General features: G+C 40.5%; 1 protein-coding gene across 5 annotated transcripts in view; it reads right to left on the bottom strand.

The window, feature by feature from the left end:
• Positions 1 to 18,607, bottom strand: part of PALD1 (phosphatase domain containing paladin 1) — a 135,973-nt gene that overhangs the window by 96,201 nt on the left and 21,165 nt on the right. Inside the window, exon 1 of one of the 5 annotated variants that reach the window (XM_089510428.1) lies at positions 16,728 to 16,976. The exons of the other annotated variants lie outside the window; for them this stretch is intronic. The gene's annotated coding sequence lies outside the window, so the exon portion shown is untranslated. Of the gene's footprint in view, positions 1 to 16,727; positions 16,977 to 18,607 lie in introns of those variants that run through there. 5 annotated transcript variants of the gene reach the window in all.

The following is an 18,607-nucleotide window of genomic DNA, read 5'->3' as shown; positions in this document are numbered from 1 at the left end:
AGAATTTGGAGCATTCCTTCTTCCCATGTGTCATTCAGCCTTTCACGTGTCGCATTATGTTGGGAAGCTGAAGCGGGGGGGGGGGGTCTTCCATCTTTCTGTTAGACCACCACCAAGCCAGGACAGTAGCTTTTGTTAGCTGCTTTAATTAAGTCAGTTCTATGCCAAGAGACACATCCTGTGCAACAGGAGAGGCATTTGTAATAGACAGCACCTTTGCCAATTCTCGCTGTTCTCCTAGAACATGTTACTGTATCACCTCCCAGTGCATTCACTTAAGTCCTAGTGACAGGCTTCCAGGAGACAGCAGACTTTAATTCATAGTTTATTTCAGGATCACAAACTGAAGTCAGACTAGCTGAAAAGCTGTGCCTATGATGATATATTCAAGATAGGAAAAAGCTGTTTCATGCAAGCAAACACACCAACGAATTAATCACTGCTGCATGTGCGTGCCAACATCATTGAGAAACACTGGGATTAGGTGGCTCCTAAATTATGTCTGTATTCTTGTGTTCAGTCTGTAGTTGAAAATTCATACCAGGCAAATCACTACTTGATACTGCAATTGTCTGCTTAGGAATAGGCTAACCACAAGGGCATTTGCTGGGTTTTTTAATTTTCTTTTTTATAATATACTGAACATACTGCAACAAGCATATTTTTGTAACCCTTTGCAATGCAAAAATGGATGTCTCACCAACTTCTAGAATTCCACCATGCCAAATACGTTTCTAGTCAGCTAAGGCAACCCTTACATATCTTATTAATACAACATTTCAAGCCATTTGTGCTACGGATACCAGGGACCACAGCCTTCTAGGGTGCAGGGAAACAGGCCTACTTGGCTAACTGCTACCCATGTGTTGTTGCTGTCAAAAGAGTGAGGTTTGCACCTCGGATCTTGGTCCAAATTAGCACAGCATGCAAGCAAGGAGTCAATGGGAAAATGTTTGTTTCTGCAACAGAAATAGGGCAAAAGTGAGACAAAGAAATGATAAGAGAATTATAGAAACCAATTAACCTGACATCAATACCAGGAAATATTCTAGAGAAGATCATGAATTAGATAGTCTGTAAGCACTTGGAAAGGAATGCCATGGTCAGTAAATGTCAACATTGGTTTGAAAAACACGTTATGCCAAACTAATCTGATCTCCTTTCTTTGATCATAGAATCATAGAGTGGAAGAGACCACAAGGGCCATCCAGTCCAACCTGACAGATGGACATCCAGCCTCTGTTTAAAGACTTCCAAAGAGGGAGATACGAGTTACAAGTTTGGTAGATGAAGGGAATGCTGTGGATGTAGCATATCTTGATTTCAGTTAGGCCTTTGACAAGGTCCCTCATTATATTCTTACATAAAAGCTAGTAAAACGTGAACAAGGCAATATGACTGTTAGGTGGATTTGTAACTGGTTGATCAACCGAACCCAAAGGGCTCCTCTTCATCTTGGAGAGAACTGACCATTGGGGTGCCAAGGGTTCTGCCCTGGGCGCAGTGCTATTCAACATTTTTATCAATGACTCTGATGATGATATAGAGGGCATGTTTATCAAATTTGCAGATGACACCAAATTAGGAGGGGTAGCTAATATCCCAGAGAACAGGATCAGAATTCAAAATGACCTTAATAGATTAGAAAGCTGGACCAAAACTAACAAAATGAATTTCAACAGGCAGAAATACTAAATTTAGGCAGAAAAAAAATGAAATCTATAAATAAGATGAGTTTTAACCTTGCTCCAATTTGTTGTATGGGTCCCAACCACTTTTATCTTGTCAAGTATAGCAGTCTTCATTATCATTGTATTTCCAACTGGGGTTAGAAGAAGGGGTTTCAGTTATTACCACCTGTCTGGTCGGTCTGTCTTTGCCACAGCCACTCATTTGCATTTGGGACTGTGTGATTTTTTTCCTTGGTGGTTAAATATCTATCAAGTAATTGTTAAACATCTCCCCAAATAGTATGGAATCTAAAAAGGACCAGTTCCAGGTCATTCCTCAGCTAAGATATGAACATATCTCTTCTGGCAGGCATATGCAATCAACTTTAAATCATGACTTTTTAATCTGTATATGAACTCTTATAAGTGTATTCTAATGATTGTATAGTATAGTATTTTAACTGTGGGTTTATGTATTTTTAATTGTGTTTTGTACTTTAATATGCTGCTGTACCTCTCCTCAAGCCTTGAGAAGAAGCAAAAAAGAAATAAAAATTATTATCATAATTGTTTGTTAGCCATTTAATCAGATCAGCTGTTGAAAAGGGGATGTGCATAGTACATTCATCCCTTCCAATATGTGGGAATCCATTCTGGACCCTCCTCGCAAATCGGGAATATTGCTAATATTGGAGCCTCACTGATTACAATGGGGGCGTGCTTCTAAGTGCGCACATTATGTCTCTCCTGGCTTCCCATCTGCGAAAGACCGAGGGATGTGAAAGGCATGACTGCGAATCGGGAGAGACAACTGTATTTCCTAAAGTCCTTGATTTGCTAATGGGGCTAGATAAGCTCTGAGAAACATCTGGATTTCCAGTTTATTTTACAATCTGGTACTTTTGCAACTAGTGTAGAACTGCTGTCATCCTGATCTAACTCATCAGATTAGAGATTAGAGCTGTGGGCAATGCTCAAGAAACAGGGAAGAGAGTTGGGGTTGATCTGTTCAGTTTCCCTGTCTTTGCCAGCAGGGAAAACACTGAAGTCAGAGGAGGATGTCACCAAATCTGAATAAAGAGGTGGAAACAGTCTCAAGTACTGTATATGGAATCCAGATGTTTCTGGACTCTTTGAGAATGTTTCTGAGATCTTTGAGCTGAGAGCTACCTTAATCTAAGAGGGGGGTTGCTTTTGTGAAGGACTTGTCCTTTATCAGCCCGGACAGTCTACCCTCTCCTCTTCAAGGATTCCATTGTAGATGAATTCACTTGATGGTGCCTTGGTGATTATTGGGGAGGGGATCTGATAAGGTCCAAGCTAGGGCAAGTCTCCTTCCTGGCTTGCCAAAATTGTCACAAGAATGAGGGTTGTTCCTAACCCCTTGGTCCTAACTAGCACCTAACAAAGAGAAATGTCAATAGCTGTCAATGTGGAGCAGCATTTTTTGAGTAAACCGTCAGAAAGATAAACTGTCAAATGGAATGTGAACACAACCAGATAAAATAATATTAGACAGAGAGAGTGAAGAGAAAGAGAAAAAAGAAATAAGGACTATCAGCTACATTACTAGATTTTTGTTTTTCTCTTCACATATCCAATGAAATGCATATTGTTGCTGTTAACTGCCCTCAGGTGACGTCAACTCATGGTGACCCTGTGAAAGAGACATCTCCAAGAATCTTCATCCTCTTTGCTGAGGTCTTGCAAGCCCAGGTCCATGTTCTCCCTGACCGAGTCTAACAATTTGGCATGTGGTCTTCCTCTCTTTCTACTTCCTTCCACCTTTCCTAGCATTATTATCTTTTCTAATGATTCATTTTTCCTCATGCTGTGGCCAAAGTACAACAGCCTCAGTTTACATTCACCCTCTGTTCTCGCAGACTTGAGATCTGCGGTCTTGAATATTCACGGAGGGGCAACCTCAATTAATTTAAATGGGGTGCACCCCTGCAGCGCACACCCCGCATGCGCTCGTGGGCATATGCCACATTCAAGCCTAAGGGGCTTGAATATTGGCAAGTCTCCCTTTTCACCGGGGGGTCCAGAATGGATCGCCTGCAAAAACGGAGGGCCAACTGTAATCATTTTTGCTTACAGAAAGAGTTCAAGCTTGATCTGTTCTAGAATCCATTTGTTTGTCTTCTTGGCTGTCCATAGTACAGTGGGCCCTCCTCTTATGCGGGGATCCGTTCTGCTGATGAAACTAGGATACGGTATTTCGTTTATCCCTATTTAAAGAAAAGTGATTATCCATGTAAGGGGATATCAGCGTATGCTGGAACCCCATTGGAAGTAACAGGGCTCATGCCTGTGGCAACAGCAGTGCGGCGGCACGTACGCACCGTAGGCACACATCCCATTAGTTCTTCCAGGGCGCATGAAAGGCTCTTCCAGTGTGGCTTTCAGTATATGCTGAAAGCTGCGTATGGCACTGTATCTCAGTACTTTTCTCCAGCACCACATCTCAAAAGAATTAATTTTCTTCTTATTTACTTTCTTCAGTGCACAGCTCTTACACTCGTACATTGTGATGGAGAATACAATTGCTTGGGCAATCCTCACTTTAGTGTTCAGAGTTATGTCACTTTACACTTTAGTTACACTTTAGGATCTTGTCCAGATATTTCATAGCTGCCCTTCCCAATCCCAGTCTTCTTCTGATTTCTTGACAGCAGTCTCCATTCTGATCTATATTTGAACAAAGTTATGGGAACTCTGATTATTTCAATGTTCTTGTTGTCTAAGATGAATTCTTGTAGATCTATCGAGGTCTTTTTTTTGCATTTGATGATGTAGTCGATCTAAAAAAATTAAAATTTTAAAACATTCTTCTTCTTCTAAAAAAAGTATGTGTATATGTATGTCAAGACAGACACGAGTATACATCTTGCATGACATGGCCCACCCAGATGGACAAATGTATCTGATTTCTGGTCTGTTTCACTTTCACCTGCATCCTGGTTTTGCCTTTAAGCTGTACCTTTTTTTAAAAAAACTCCTCTTAAAGTTAAATGGGTATTTTATCTTAAAGTTTTGCATTTAAATACATATTTTGATTCAATTGGATTCTTCAGAAGTATGTTCCAATATTTGAAGAAGTGTTAGACCTGATCAACATCAAAGTTCTGATTCACAGGCGTGTAGAACAGGTCATTTCATATAGGCATGTGCAAACACTGATTTCATCAAGCATTGCTAGAGTGTGATTCCCTATTTGTCTTACACGAGACAGCTCTCAGTAAGCTTTGTGGTAAAGCACAGACATCCACTCAAATTATTCCGTTTGCTATAATGCACCACACTTAAACTAAATCATTAAACTTTCAAGTATAACTGAGTCACCAAAAGTCAATCTTGCAATCTGAGGGGGGGGGGGCAGGGAGGCAATGGAGCAGCTGTTAAAGAAAACCAATAAATTACAAGTAAAATCTGCTTTGAAATTAAGCACTGAGAGAGTGGAACAAAATTTAATCAAGGAACTGTTGAACTGTTGAAGGAAGGCTTCACACGCTTCAGCAGAGAAACAGAGTCTGCCTAATAGATGAGCCAAATAATTCTGACAGCAGCAAATCAGCTAGTAATGAGACTAGATTGCCTTACAATATCTATTGTCTTTTGTAAAGCTAAAAGCCCATTAAGCATCGTTTTTAGCACATGGGCTCACAGCCCACCCAGTTACAACATAGCACACACAATAAACCTTAGAAAACCAAATCTGCTGAGCTGCAAATTGGTCCAGCTTTACCTTGAACACGTGGCAAAAAAAGCAATTTAAAACAGCTGTTCTGTAGAAAGAGCCTGTTCAGATATTACTTATCAGGTCACTATTTCTACCATTAAAATGCAGCTTATGTATCTGCAGTCATCCTTCCGCATCTGGCAGACATTGACCACAGAGTCATGCTGGAGGACCTACAGATGCCTATAAAAGTGTTCTCTCATTTCAGGTAAAAAAAATATTATAATATTGGGCCTATAGTTACAGTTTTTCCAATGGCAGGGGCTGTCGAGGAACCAACTGTATTCTAAATTACACCATCCCAGTCACTAAAGTAGACTAGGCCAACTTAATTAAATAGAGGAGAAAAAGTATACCATAATTATAATTTGAATTCTAGTACCACAGAACAGGAGTAGCCAAGCAAGCAACATAAACAACATCTGTTTTCAGTGTAAGTAAAAAATGGTTGAAAACTAGACATAACAGATATAATTTTCATCACATCTATGCAGAGGAAGAGCAACTTGCCAAAAAACCAAAGAATTTGAAAGCTTTATTAGAACTTTAGTGCATTTACATCAAGAGGACAGATCAAATTTCCTTCCCTCAAATTTATTATTGTTATGAAAAGTGGAGCATGAGTACTTAGCCAAATGGAGTTTTAAAGCTTCAATTTCCAGTAGCTTCTCCAAGCATCCATTATGTTTTTCTGGGCGCGGGGGGAGTCTGTTGCACACACTTAAGAAGTGACTAATGGTTTAGCCCGAAAACTTTCCTGGGCCCATTTAAAGCAATGGCACTGCAATATTGCAGTGAACATTTACTCTTAACCCGTGCCTCTGAAATCTTGCATTTTATGAGGGAAGAACAAAATTTGATACAGCAGGAGACCTGGAGCAAGGATCTGCTTTTTTTGCTGTTGTTTTTTAATTCCAGTGCTATAGCCACTATAAAGCAGGCGCTATACTGATGATGCCACATAAAGAGTACCAATTGGTTATCTAGTAATTCAGGCTGCATCTGCACTGCAGAAATAATGCAGTTCGATGCTGTTTTAACTGCCATGGCTCAGTACTATGGGATCATGGGATCCGTAGTTTGTTGTGACACCAGAGCTCTCTGACAGAGAAGACTAAATATCTTACAAAACTACAAAGCTCAGAATTCTATAGTATTGAGCCATGTCAGTTAAAACTGTGTCAAACTTCATTAATTCTGCAATACTGATGAAGTATTTGTCATTACTGAAAAGAAGTATTCTCCATCAAATGGTCTTTCAGTACAGATGCCAAGAAAAGGAAAGGATAGGCCAAAATTAGAAAGAGAACACAAAAAACAATGAGGTCTAAGAAGAAACACCCGTACAAAAAACCCAAAATTCTGCATAGCACTTAAGATAATATGAAACACTAGTGTGTGTAAGCTTTGGCCTAGGGACAGTCAACAAGCATACAAAAGGATGTATATTTGGAAACTCCCCACTATGATTTTGTTCTATTCATAGCAAAACCACCACTCCTCCTGCCAATTAGAGAATCTTCAGAGCATTGAGGATCATGTTTGCAAGACACTCATATTCCTTCCATATTGCTACAGTTAGGCAGCCAAGGACAACAATTTATAAGTGGAGAGTTTTCAGATTATGTTTCTTAAAAACTTAAATGGGGGTTTCTCAATTTATTTACTCTAAATACATGAAAAAAAGCTGACCAAAGTCTTGATTTACGTTTAGTTTTGTTTTATCATGTGCAACTAGTTTGACCAAACCCATTAATGGAGACTAGATGAACATCAGAAGGCACATCAGGACAGACTTCCCTTGCTGTTTTAGGTTAATAGACTCAAGGAAAGTCTACATTTATCTGTGCCAACAGAAATCAGAAATACAATCCATAGGTTAGAGACAGGTTCCACATGCTGGCTAGAAAAGCGAGATTATTAAAATGCAGAGGGAAAATGTGAAAAATTACTTAGCCCAGCAATCACCTAGATTGTTGTTGTGTGTCTTCAAGTCATTTCCAACTTATGGAGATCCTCAGGTGAACCTATCACAGAGTTTTCTGAAGCTGAGAGTATATAACTTGCCCCTGGTCACAATTCAGCATTGCTTGCCTTTCTGTAAAGCAGTTAGTGTAGGCCTGTGCCCGTAAACCCCAAAAGCATCCAATTGGTATAAAAACTGATGCATGAATGTTGAAATCAGTTAATAGGGAAAAAAACATCCCATTTCTCATTTCTGTTACAGTCAACCTGACTATTTTCCAGAGGCAGAGGAGTGCGATTGTGGGAGAGTTTAGTTTTCCACATTCCTTCTCGCTCATTTCCATAATCTCAAGCAGCCTTCTTCAAAGTGGTAATGAGGGTGCCACCTGGTGCGGTCTATATCCTCCACACCCTCCTAATGACACCACTGCATTTCACTACATCATTGTATATAACGGGACTTATCCAGCCATGGATTTTGGTCTCTGGAGGGAGGCAGGGTCCTGGAACCAAACTACAGTGGATACCAAGGGCCCACTATATTTAGCTGTTATGGGCAACCATAGCTGATAGCACAGAGGAACAGCATTAAAATGGAAGTGAACTACTAATAACACTTTAAAACAATTTAAAACATACAATTAAATGTGATAAAAAGCAGTACATATAATATTAAAAACAATAAATTGTGGAATTATTAACCAGCTTATGGCTTCCATATCTATGGTTTGTAGATCGGCTCTTTGTTTTAGCCCAGCTTCAAAGCAGATATACAAAGTACTCAATCTATTCTGGGAATATAATTCAACATTTTGGATAGCTCTTTTAAATTCAGACTAAAGCCTGGTGTGGCTCACTGTCCCATTATTAATTACTTTTTAAACACTGGATTTTAAAACATATAATTACAAAGAAAGCGGGAAATGGAAAGAAGGAAAGGGGAAAACAAAGAAAGAGAGAGTATATAGGAAGAATTTGGGGTTAAGCATATACACATTAATATAAAATGACTCTATTTCTAAAAATAAAGTGGTTCTGTGGTATCTGCTGGGGTTTGTTTTCAGGACCCCATGGATACCAAAATTCATGGATGTGCAAGTCCTGTTAAATACAATAGCATAGTAAAAAAGCGTCCCCTTATATAAAATGAAAAAAATCAAGATTTCCTTTTGGGAATTTATATATTTTTAAAATATTTTCAAGCCATGTATACTTGAATCCTTGGATAAGGAATCCATGGATATGGAATGCAGACAGTATTTTCTTGAAATTGACATCTCTAAAACACATATTTATGCATTGCTAAAGCAGTAAGATCTTCTGGTCAATTAAATAATAGAGGAGTTCCTGCCTTGAGTCTTTTAGCAACAATAAAAGCATGCAGGATCCAACCACATTTAATCATCAGTTAAATTACACATGGCAAAGATATTACTTAACAGAACATGTATGTCTATAAATGCCAGTGCATTGTGATACATTAAATAGGAAACACATAACCACTGAACATGCTCACATACTGCTATTATTTTGCTATTATTATCTTTGCAAAGATTTAGCTGAACCAAGTAGTTTATTATTAAAAAGGCATGATGTACAATATGCCCAAAATGTCAAGTTTTGCTCGACCAAATGTAGTTTTAGATCTAAAGATATTTTAAAGATTGAAGCTAAGTCAGTATTCCATTGATTTATTTGTACAGGACAATCTAACTTTGCATTCCACTAATTCTAATTTCATTAATGTTTGATTTAGTACAGGTGGCTCATATATTATGTGCATCTGTATTATACAACAGTGGCTCAGTGGTTAAGATGCTGACTCTGACGATTGCAAGATCAGTAGGTTGTTGATTTGAGACCCAGGTTCCATGAGATGGAGTGAGCTCCCATCACTAGTCCCAGCTTGTGCCAACCTAGCAGTTCTAAAGCATGTAGAAGTGCAAGTAGATAAATAGGTACTACTTAGGTGGGAAAGTAACAGTATCCCTTGCAGTCAAGCTGGCCACATGATCACAGAGTTGTCTTTGATAACACTGGCTCTTCGGCTTAGCAACAGAAATGACACCACCCCCTTTGGTCGGATACAACTAGACAATCTTGTCATGGGAAAACCTTAACCTTGACCTTTTACCTTTTATTATACAAATCCAATTTCATGTGAAGATTCCCCCCCTTGCTGCTCACACTTTCTTGCTTACATAATAATCCCTCCCTCTTTTAACTGTCATCTTGGCCTCAGAGGGAGCGATCAGGCAGACCCAGCAACATCAGGGACTGCCTGAAGGAAGAGGCCCCTCCCTCTTTTAACTGTCATCTTGGCCTCAGAGGGAGCGATCAGGCAGACCCAGCAACATCAGGGACTGCCTGAAGGACGAGACTTCTCCCGCCTTTAATTGTCACCTTATATTTGTATTGTATTCAATTTTTACTGTACACCGCTATGATCATTGCAGAATAGCGGTCTATAAATAAAACATATTATTATTATTATTATTATTATTATTATTATTATTATCTTGTGCTTCTTGCACAGCTTGCACTACCTCGCTGAGTGACTCCTGTTGATAAGCTCATGCCATTTCTCACTCATTCTGACTGTGCTAGCAAAGGGGTCATGATGGCAATATGTTTGCTGGTTTTCAGTGGCCTCAATGCCTCTGTTGTTCATTGCAGGTAAGAAAAAGAGGGCTCTACATTTTACACAAAAATTACATTAAGTGAAGTGACCCGGAACAGATCCCTCACAAAATATGTGGGCTTCCAACAAACATTTACAAACTAGACTTGGCTGAAGTTTCATTACAGATATAATTAATATTTCCAACACAATATGAATGGCTGGGGGACTCAGAGATGACGGAATACTATATATACTCGTCTATAAGTCAATCTCATATAAATCAAGGACAGGTTTTGGGTACAAAATTATGGATTTTGATATGACTCATGGGTAAGTCGAGAGTAAAATTTAGTGGCATGCAACAAAGTATCTAAAGGATGAAACAAAGCCAAAGAATTTACAGAATTCCAGCAGGCATAACTGTTTGTGCTCATGCTAAAAGTTGGATAGATGAGAGTAGAAGGCGTCAATGCTTTTAGGACAGATTATACTCTTGCCTTTCACCAAGAGTTGAAGTACAGTACTTACAGTGACCCATGGATATGTCGACTCAGCTGCTTTGGGTCAATTTTTGACCAAAATTTTTAGACTTATACATGAGTATATACAGTATATATAGACATCAAAAGGTGCTATAATTTTAATTATTACCATAATACACTCATGAGTAGCTGATAAGTAACTCCAATATTGAAAATGACAAGAATTCTTTGTCTATCTGCTGATTCAAAGTATAAATCTGTTAGACTGCTTGACTGTTAAAGCCATTTTTTTCTTTAAAAAGAGTTGTCTCACAATCTTCAAACAAAGATCATTTAATACAGTTAGTATAGCATAACCACACAGGTCAAATTGTAATTTACAAGAAATCATATGCTGGGCAACCCTAGCAAGAGAAATCTCTGTCAAGATGCTTTGAAAGCATAGCTGTTTTGTACATTCAAAAAACACTTGGTTAGCTACTACCTTCACATCTTCTGGCACTGCACTCCATCAGTTAATGTTTAATTTCTAAAAATGGAACATGCATCTGAATTTATTTAACTAGGATAAATATACATATATTGTTTTAATTATTTACTAATCTTCCTGGTTCAGTAAATTCTGGACATATATTTATTCAAGGATTAAATACCACACTGTAGGAATAAATACCCTACTATACCAGAAACACTTAATATAAAACAGATTGGGAACAAAAAATTTAGAGAACATTTTAAAAAAACAACATGTCACTTACAGCACACGCCTCAGGCTATTTATACTAAAGAAGTGACAACAACAGACAAGAAAAGTAAAACAGATTAACTAGACATTTTATACACATTGTGTTAAACAGGGATGAAAACTGTGCAGCCCTAAAATGTTGTTGAACTGCATCTCCCAGCATTTCTCACCATTAACTACAGTGGCTGAGGCAGCTAGTAGCTGCAGTCCAGCATCTGAAGGAACTCACATTCCCCAGGCCATTTGTAATAGAAATTGGTACTGGGTGCCCATTCTTCCCTTCAAAAATTTCATGATTGGAAGCTTCTCTGGTACATAAAATCCTGCAATACAGATTGTGATGAAGTCATTTTATTTATTTATATTTTGAAAACAGAGAAAATCAGCATAGGGCTGAAAATATATTTACACACATCAATATGCTAGCAATTTTTATTATCCTGCCCACCACCAGCAAATACCTGGATCAAAAAGAAGAAAAATCCCTGAAACTGTTATTAAAGGTTTAAAAAAATATTTTAAAAATGGAATAGAATGGGACTGCAAAAGATATATATTTGGAAATTGTTTTTAATTTGTGCACAGATGCCAGCCACAGATGTTGGCGAAACATCAGGAATAAACTGTTATAGAACATGGCCACATAGCCCAAAAAACCTACAAAAAAACTATTTTTATTTTTATTTTGCAGTAATTTGAAGAAGACATTAAAACAATGGTGCGAATCACAAGGTTCTCTAATTAAATTTAATGTGTCCCATTATCTTTACTAGGGGCCGGTACAGACCAGCACACTACGCTGGCTTCCCGGTGGCATGGGGTGTGGTGTATGGATGACGCCTGCCCGAACACTGCCGTCAGACCAGACAGCGGGCAGTGTTGCGGTGCTCTGGTGGAATGGAGTTTATAAGCCACATATTTCAGGAGTACTGAAAAGGCATCGCCATGGTGGAAAAGCGGTCCTTTTTCTGGCGCAAAAAGAAGTGGCATGTTGCTATCTATTTTTGCATTGTAAAAAAGCCAGAGTGGGGCCGGGGCATGTGGTTGGCACCTGGCTCTTTCGGGAGCAGCATTACGCCACCCCTTTGAGCTGGTCTGTTTCGGCCCTAGGTATCTAAAAGCCAGGACTAAGTTTCCAGATGGACACACAATTCTTACCTTTAACATGTCTTATTGATTGATTGATTGATTGAAATTTTATTTATATACCGCCGTTCCTATGATCACAGCGGTTTACAAACAGAATAAGATACAATACGATACAGGTTACAAATATAATACAATACAAATCACAGTTTAAAAATCAAAATTAACAGCGAAAGTCCTTCATAAAAAACCATATACTACTATACATCATTAAAATCCATCATTAACCAATCAAGATAATAAAACAATCTAAAAATACAATAAATAGTATACAGGAGCAAAACAGTCAGGACATGTGAGGGAAGGCTTGACGAAATAAATGAGTCTTAAGGTTTTTCTTAAATGACTCCAGGGAGGGGGCTAAGCGGAGCTCCTCAGGGAGAGCGTTCCAAGACTGCGGGGCCACCACAGAAAAAGCCCTTTGCGCAGTCACTGCGTATCTTGTCTTGGGAACACTCAAAAGTTTTTTCCCACGAGACCTGAGAGTGTGGGGTGGATTGTATGGGGAGAGGCGGTCCTCCAAGTACTCTGGGCCCAAGCCATTTAGGGCTTTATAGGTAACAACCAACACCTTGTATTGTGCCTGCCTGGAAACGAATTGGCAGCCAGTGCAGATCTGCTAGTACAGGTGTTATGTGGCTTGCCCTGGAGCTACCAGTGACCAACCTGGCAGCCATATTTTGAACCAACTGCAGCTTCCGAGTTTGGTACAAGGGTTGCCCCATGTAGAGTGCATTACAGAAATCGAGTCGAGAGGTTACCAGTGCGTGTACTACTGTTTCAAGGTCCCCCCGGTCCAGGTAGGGACGCAGCTGGCGTATCAGCCGAAGCTGATAACAGGTGCTCCTAACTATCGCATCCACCTGAGGAGTCAGGTGAAGCGAGGAGTCAAGAAGCACCCCCAAACTGCGAACTGAGTCCTTCACGGGGAGTGTGACCCCGTTCAGGACTGGTGGACAAACCTCCTTCCCAGGACCAGGAGAACCTATCACAAGTACTTCCGTTTTCTCTGGATTCAGGCTGAGTCTATTTTCCCTCATCCAGCCCATTACCGACTCCAGACAGGCACTGAGCGGAGAGATGCCATCCCTAGTCACTGCATCAGTCAGAGACATAGAGAAGACTATTTGGGTGTCATCAGCGTACTGATAACACTGCGCCCCGTGTCTCCGGATGATCTCTCCCAGCGGCTTCATGTAAATGTTGAATAGCATAGGGGACAAAATTGCTCCTTGAGGGACCCCAGATGTAAGGGCCCTCCTATCAGAGCGACAGTCCCCCAGCTCCACCATCTGGAATCTGCCTGAGAGGTAGGAACGGAACCACTGCAAAGCAGTGCCTCCGATGCCCAACTCCCCCAGGCGGTCCAGAAGGATACCATGGTCGATGGTATCGAAGGCCGCAGAGATGTCCAAGAGCACTAACAGGGACACGTTACCCCTGTCCATGCCCAGACGGAGGTCATCGACTAAGGCGACCATGGCAGTCTCAACCCCAAAGCCCGCTCGGAAGCCGGTTTGAAATGGGTCCAGATAGTCCGTATCTTCCAAGACCCTCTGTAGCTGGGAGGCAACTGCTCTCTCGATCACCTTCCCTAAAAATGGCAGCAGAGATACAGGACGATAATTGTTTCGAGTTAGGGGGTCAAGGGAGGGCTTCTTTAGTAAAGGTTTTACGATGGCCGTTTTGAGATTAGATGGAAAACGGCCCTCCCTGAAGGATGAATATAATTCCCACCCTTGTGTTATGCATTATCCAAGGATTAGTGCTGTTCACAGCCACTGTGTCCCCTCTTTGCTTCTGTTCAGGTGCCATTTAAAATAATCTCTCTATCTCTTAATGATCCAATCCAATCTATGCTCACATAGGATTATAGCATGTCATATAGTCAATCAGTTTTAGCTATGTGACAGCAAGAGGGCAAATAGTGGTGTGCTGCTGTAACTGCAAATTAATTTTCAAATTTCAGATCAATTATAAATTGTTAGGTGCAAAAGGGCAACCTGTCCTATCTTGACTCTACGCCTCAGCATTTGAATTGGCAATTCTCAGCACAGCAGAAAGATAGGGTCAGCCCTGCTGGCTAAACATTAAAGACAGTCTCCCCACAAAATTGGCCTCTCACAGTGGGCCAACATTTTTGTGATCTTTCATAAGCAACTGAGAATGGACACTCTTCTGCCTTTCAGCAGTCACTCACAAAACATGATCCACCAAGTGCTAGCTTAAAAACTATCTTTATTTCTACAATTTTGATTACTTTCTGACATAGAAGAGTTGGTACAAACACAGTACACAAGAGTTCCCGCACTCCACTGCGGAAAGGTCTGGGGGGGGGGTAGTTCTGCTACTTTAAAAAGCCTACTAACAATAGTTCTCTGCCAGACATGTTTTTGAGAAGGAGAGGAAGAGAGAGGAGTAAAACAAAGGAGAAACAATTCAGACAGCTGGCAATACTGACACACAAAAACACACACCCCGTAACAGGCACTTGTGTTAATCTCAGCGCCTGCAGAAGTATAATTTTAGAGTTCTGAGAAACACACAGGGCTTAATTTGAGGCAGATCTCAGTCCTGGCAACCATTACCAATTTCAAGGCTCAATCCTGGCATGTTCAAGTCAATAAAAAAGACACATTGAACAAGTGTTGTTGTTGTTGTAGAGAACTAAATCTCCTTCAGTCCCACAGGTCAACTACTGACCATGATATCTGAGGGATACTGGGAGTTGTAGTTTAAAAAGTAACTTTCCCAAACTCTGATCTCCTTCACCATTGCCAAAACAATATACAGTAGTATTTCAATATGAATTACTTTTAAAGAGTTTGGACAGTTTTTAATTGGTGTTTAGTTCTTTATTTAATGTTATTAAATTGTTCAGCCCCACTGTGCATCACCACAGGAGCACTGGTGGGTTCAGGGATGATAAATAAATGCCTTGAATAAATAAGGAAATAATGAATATGGGAAAGAGATGAGGCATGCAGATTAGACAGCAAGGCCGACAGCCTTAAAATCCAGCAATATTAATTTCAAATGTGTTTCTCTTCCTTGGGGGAAAAATCCACAAACACAACAACCTGGCAGGCATTGTTAGATCACAGAGGAATGTGCTGGGTGTTCAGTTATATAATTCCAAAAAGGGCAGAGAAATTCTAAGCTATGGAGAAGGGGAAGAAGATATTTTTAAACAGAACTGAAAAAATAAAGAACAGCTCCAATGCTTGTACACCTTTGTGGCCTTTCTGAGGAACATGGAGGCTTGGGATCCAGTAAGAGCCCTCAATGTGCCCATTTTTAGCCTGGTTATATCCTGGTGGTAGACATTGTAACAATCTTCCTTCTATATGATGATGTAACAAAAGCACAAATCTCTAGCCTCAAATATGTAGATGGTAGCGTGTTTAAAACTCATCACTTAGGCCAAGCAGATTGATTGAAAATCAATAAAATAAGTTTATTTTAGAAACAGAACAGAATAAAAGATTGTCAATAATAAGCTGTTGTGAACTTGTCTCTTAATAAATTAGTTGCAGAGATTTTCAGAAACTCTTATATCAGATGCGACCCTTTTCCTAATCTTTCGGCCTTCTCTTGGTCTAAAAGCTCAAATTTCCTCATTTAACACACTGTACCCTCAGAGACTTCAAGACTATAGCCCTTCTCGGGACTAGTCTTTTCCCCAGTTTTCTTTTCACTGTATTGGGACTTTCGCATCCCTTTTTGACAATTCCTTTTCCTATTTCCGCCCCTAGGCTAACAACATATCTTATGATCCAATATAACCACAACCCCCTGTTAGAGTTTGGCTATTCTGAGCCTCTCTTCCCTAGACTCATCAATCTAATCCAGTCCCTCTCTGGACCTAGCAGTTCTCCTAACTAACACTATCCCGCAGGATATTCTACTCCAGGCACTCTCTTTTCTAGAGCCCTGGCAGTATAATGGTAGGGAGCCCTTTTCCATTCAGACTCTACCCCTAACCATCTTTCTCTAACCCCTGAAAACCCTTCTTCTCTGGATTCCAGGTCCTAACTCCTCAACATTCCAACCCCCAACTGAACCTTCTCCTGCCTGAGTCCCAACTGACTCCCCAACTGACCGTTCGGAATTTTCAAACGTTCCAGCCCACAGGCGATTGGCTGGCCCTCAGCTGCCTTCTGACTGGACAGCTGGGAGTGCTTCTCCGTTACAGACATCTCCATCCTAGCTCCTGGGAACCTCAAGAGTAGGCCTCCCTCTCATCCATGGAGCATGAAGTCCACAGTATCCAATGGCAATGGCAATATTTACAGAGAACATATTTACAGAGAACATGAGAAGCTTAAAACTGGTCCCTAAATAAAATGTTTACCTGTCTCCTTACAGAAGTAAATGAACTATTATTGCCAACATCTTCAGCCTTGAAAGCTAGACTCTCCTAGGTTAGCTTGTACCAAAGCCAAATCCCTCTCCATACTCATGATTGGGAAGGAAGGATGTGATCCAGGAATGGAAATTATGCAGCTTTCCAGATGTTGTTGGACTGTGGCTTCCAGCCCTAGCAAGCACAGCCAACTGGGAGCTGCAATCCAATAACCTCTGGAGGGCCACATTAGCACACACACCCCTCCAACCCTGGTCTAATCCCTCAGGCTAAAACCAACCAAAAAACTTCCTTGTGTGCATCTCCATTCTAGAAAGGGCATATTTCCCCAAAAGCCTATCATGAACATTAGAATTATACTTCCAATATGGTGCGGATACAAATGAACTTGATGTGGCCCTTCATGCCAGAAGAAACACAAAAGAAATTCCAGAAGAAACACAAAAGAAAGAAGTGACAGTGTTCTGCCTAACACTACCTACCACTTTTAAGGTAAAAACCAGTTTTAAAAAAGTGACCAGAGCTGCTGATATTACACAGAAGAATATTCAGCAATTAACATTAGGCATGTTATGGCTATATAACCCTAAAGACCTCCTAGCATTACCAACACCTTCAGAGAGTTAGGTTTCCATGCATCAACTAAACAGAATCATTGCATACCCAAGTAGTGTCTGTTCCTGCATGCTAAGCAAGAAGTTGTGAAATGTCTGCCTTTCAGGCATTTGCCCTTCAAAACCTAGACCACTGCAGTAAAGCAAGAAACAAATTCATTACATGGGAAATAGGTATCACGTTACACCCATTAGCTTGTGGTGAAAGCCAGGTTAATTGAGAAAACAAAATCTATTTCACATTTATTCAGAGGTTCAACAGGTGCATACAAATAAATCCCTGTATTCTTTCCTGTCCCCAGCACACCCCTCCTGCTTGCTAATGTTCATCAGCTCATGGCATTTTAAAACCTAGCAGACTGACTGTGGCCAAAGCTGTTACAGGGCAGAGACAACTTTTTTCATATGCATAAAGTGCTTTATTGTTTTACAGTACATAGTGTAGTGTTTTGAGCACTGGCTTTGGAGACCAGGATTTGAATCCCTGCTCAGCCATGAAAATCCACTGGATGACTTTGTCAAGTCACTTTATCTCAGTTTCAGAAGGCGGCAAAGGCCCTTCTGAACAAATCTTGCCAAGAAAACCCACTGACAGGGTCACTAAATGAAAAAAATAACTGGAAAGCACACAACAACAAACAACCTTTGCCCCTTTTATGGAGACACAGTGAATACTGGTGGTAGTATGGGGTGGGGTGGCTGTCTGTCACTGGCAGCCATGGCTGAAGGAAACAGCAGACATGGCTGAAGAAAGCAGCAGATAGTAGAGTAACACTCACACACACAGCTTTCCAATTCTCACTTTGTTCACTCTCTTCTAATGTGCAGGTGTAGCGAGTGTGTACATGCCTTCAAGTCACTTGTCGACTTATGACAATCCCATGAATTTTATAGGGATTTCTTAGGCAAGGAATATTCAAAGGTGGTTTGCTATTGTCTGCCTCTGAAATATAGCCTACTGCAGTGGTGCTCAGACTATGGACCCTCAGGATGTGTCTCAGAGTTGCTCAAAGAGGAGACCCTGATCCCTTCTCCTCCTCCCACTCCCAAACTTTTTTTGTGTGTAAAATTTACACGTGTTGAGTTAAATATTGAATTTACTTAAATACAGTGCACCCACGTCATATGCAGGCGTGCCATATGCGGCTTTCAGCTTATGCTGAAAGCTGTGCCCCAGTAGTGGCAATGGCATGCACACCCATGGGGCGCACGCTGCGCCACATGCACAACCCCCATTGTTTTCAATGGGGCTTG

This window comes from Sceloporus occidentalis, unplaced genomic scaffold (genome assembly GCF_023333645.1).
Source record: "Sceloporus occidentalis isolate IW3139 unplaced genomic scaffold, rSceOcc1.0.p SCAF_2, whole genome shotgun sequence".
Lineage (NCBI taxonomy): Eukaryota > Metazoa > Chordata > Lepidosauria > Squamata > Phrynosomatidae > Sceloporus > Sceloporus occidentalis.
The sequence above is the reverse complement of the archived record's forward strand: the minus strand, read 5'-3'. Positions and strand labels throughout refer to the sequence as shown.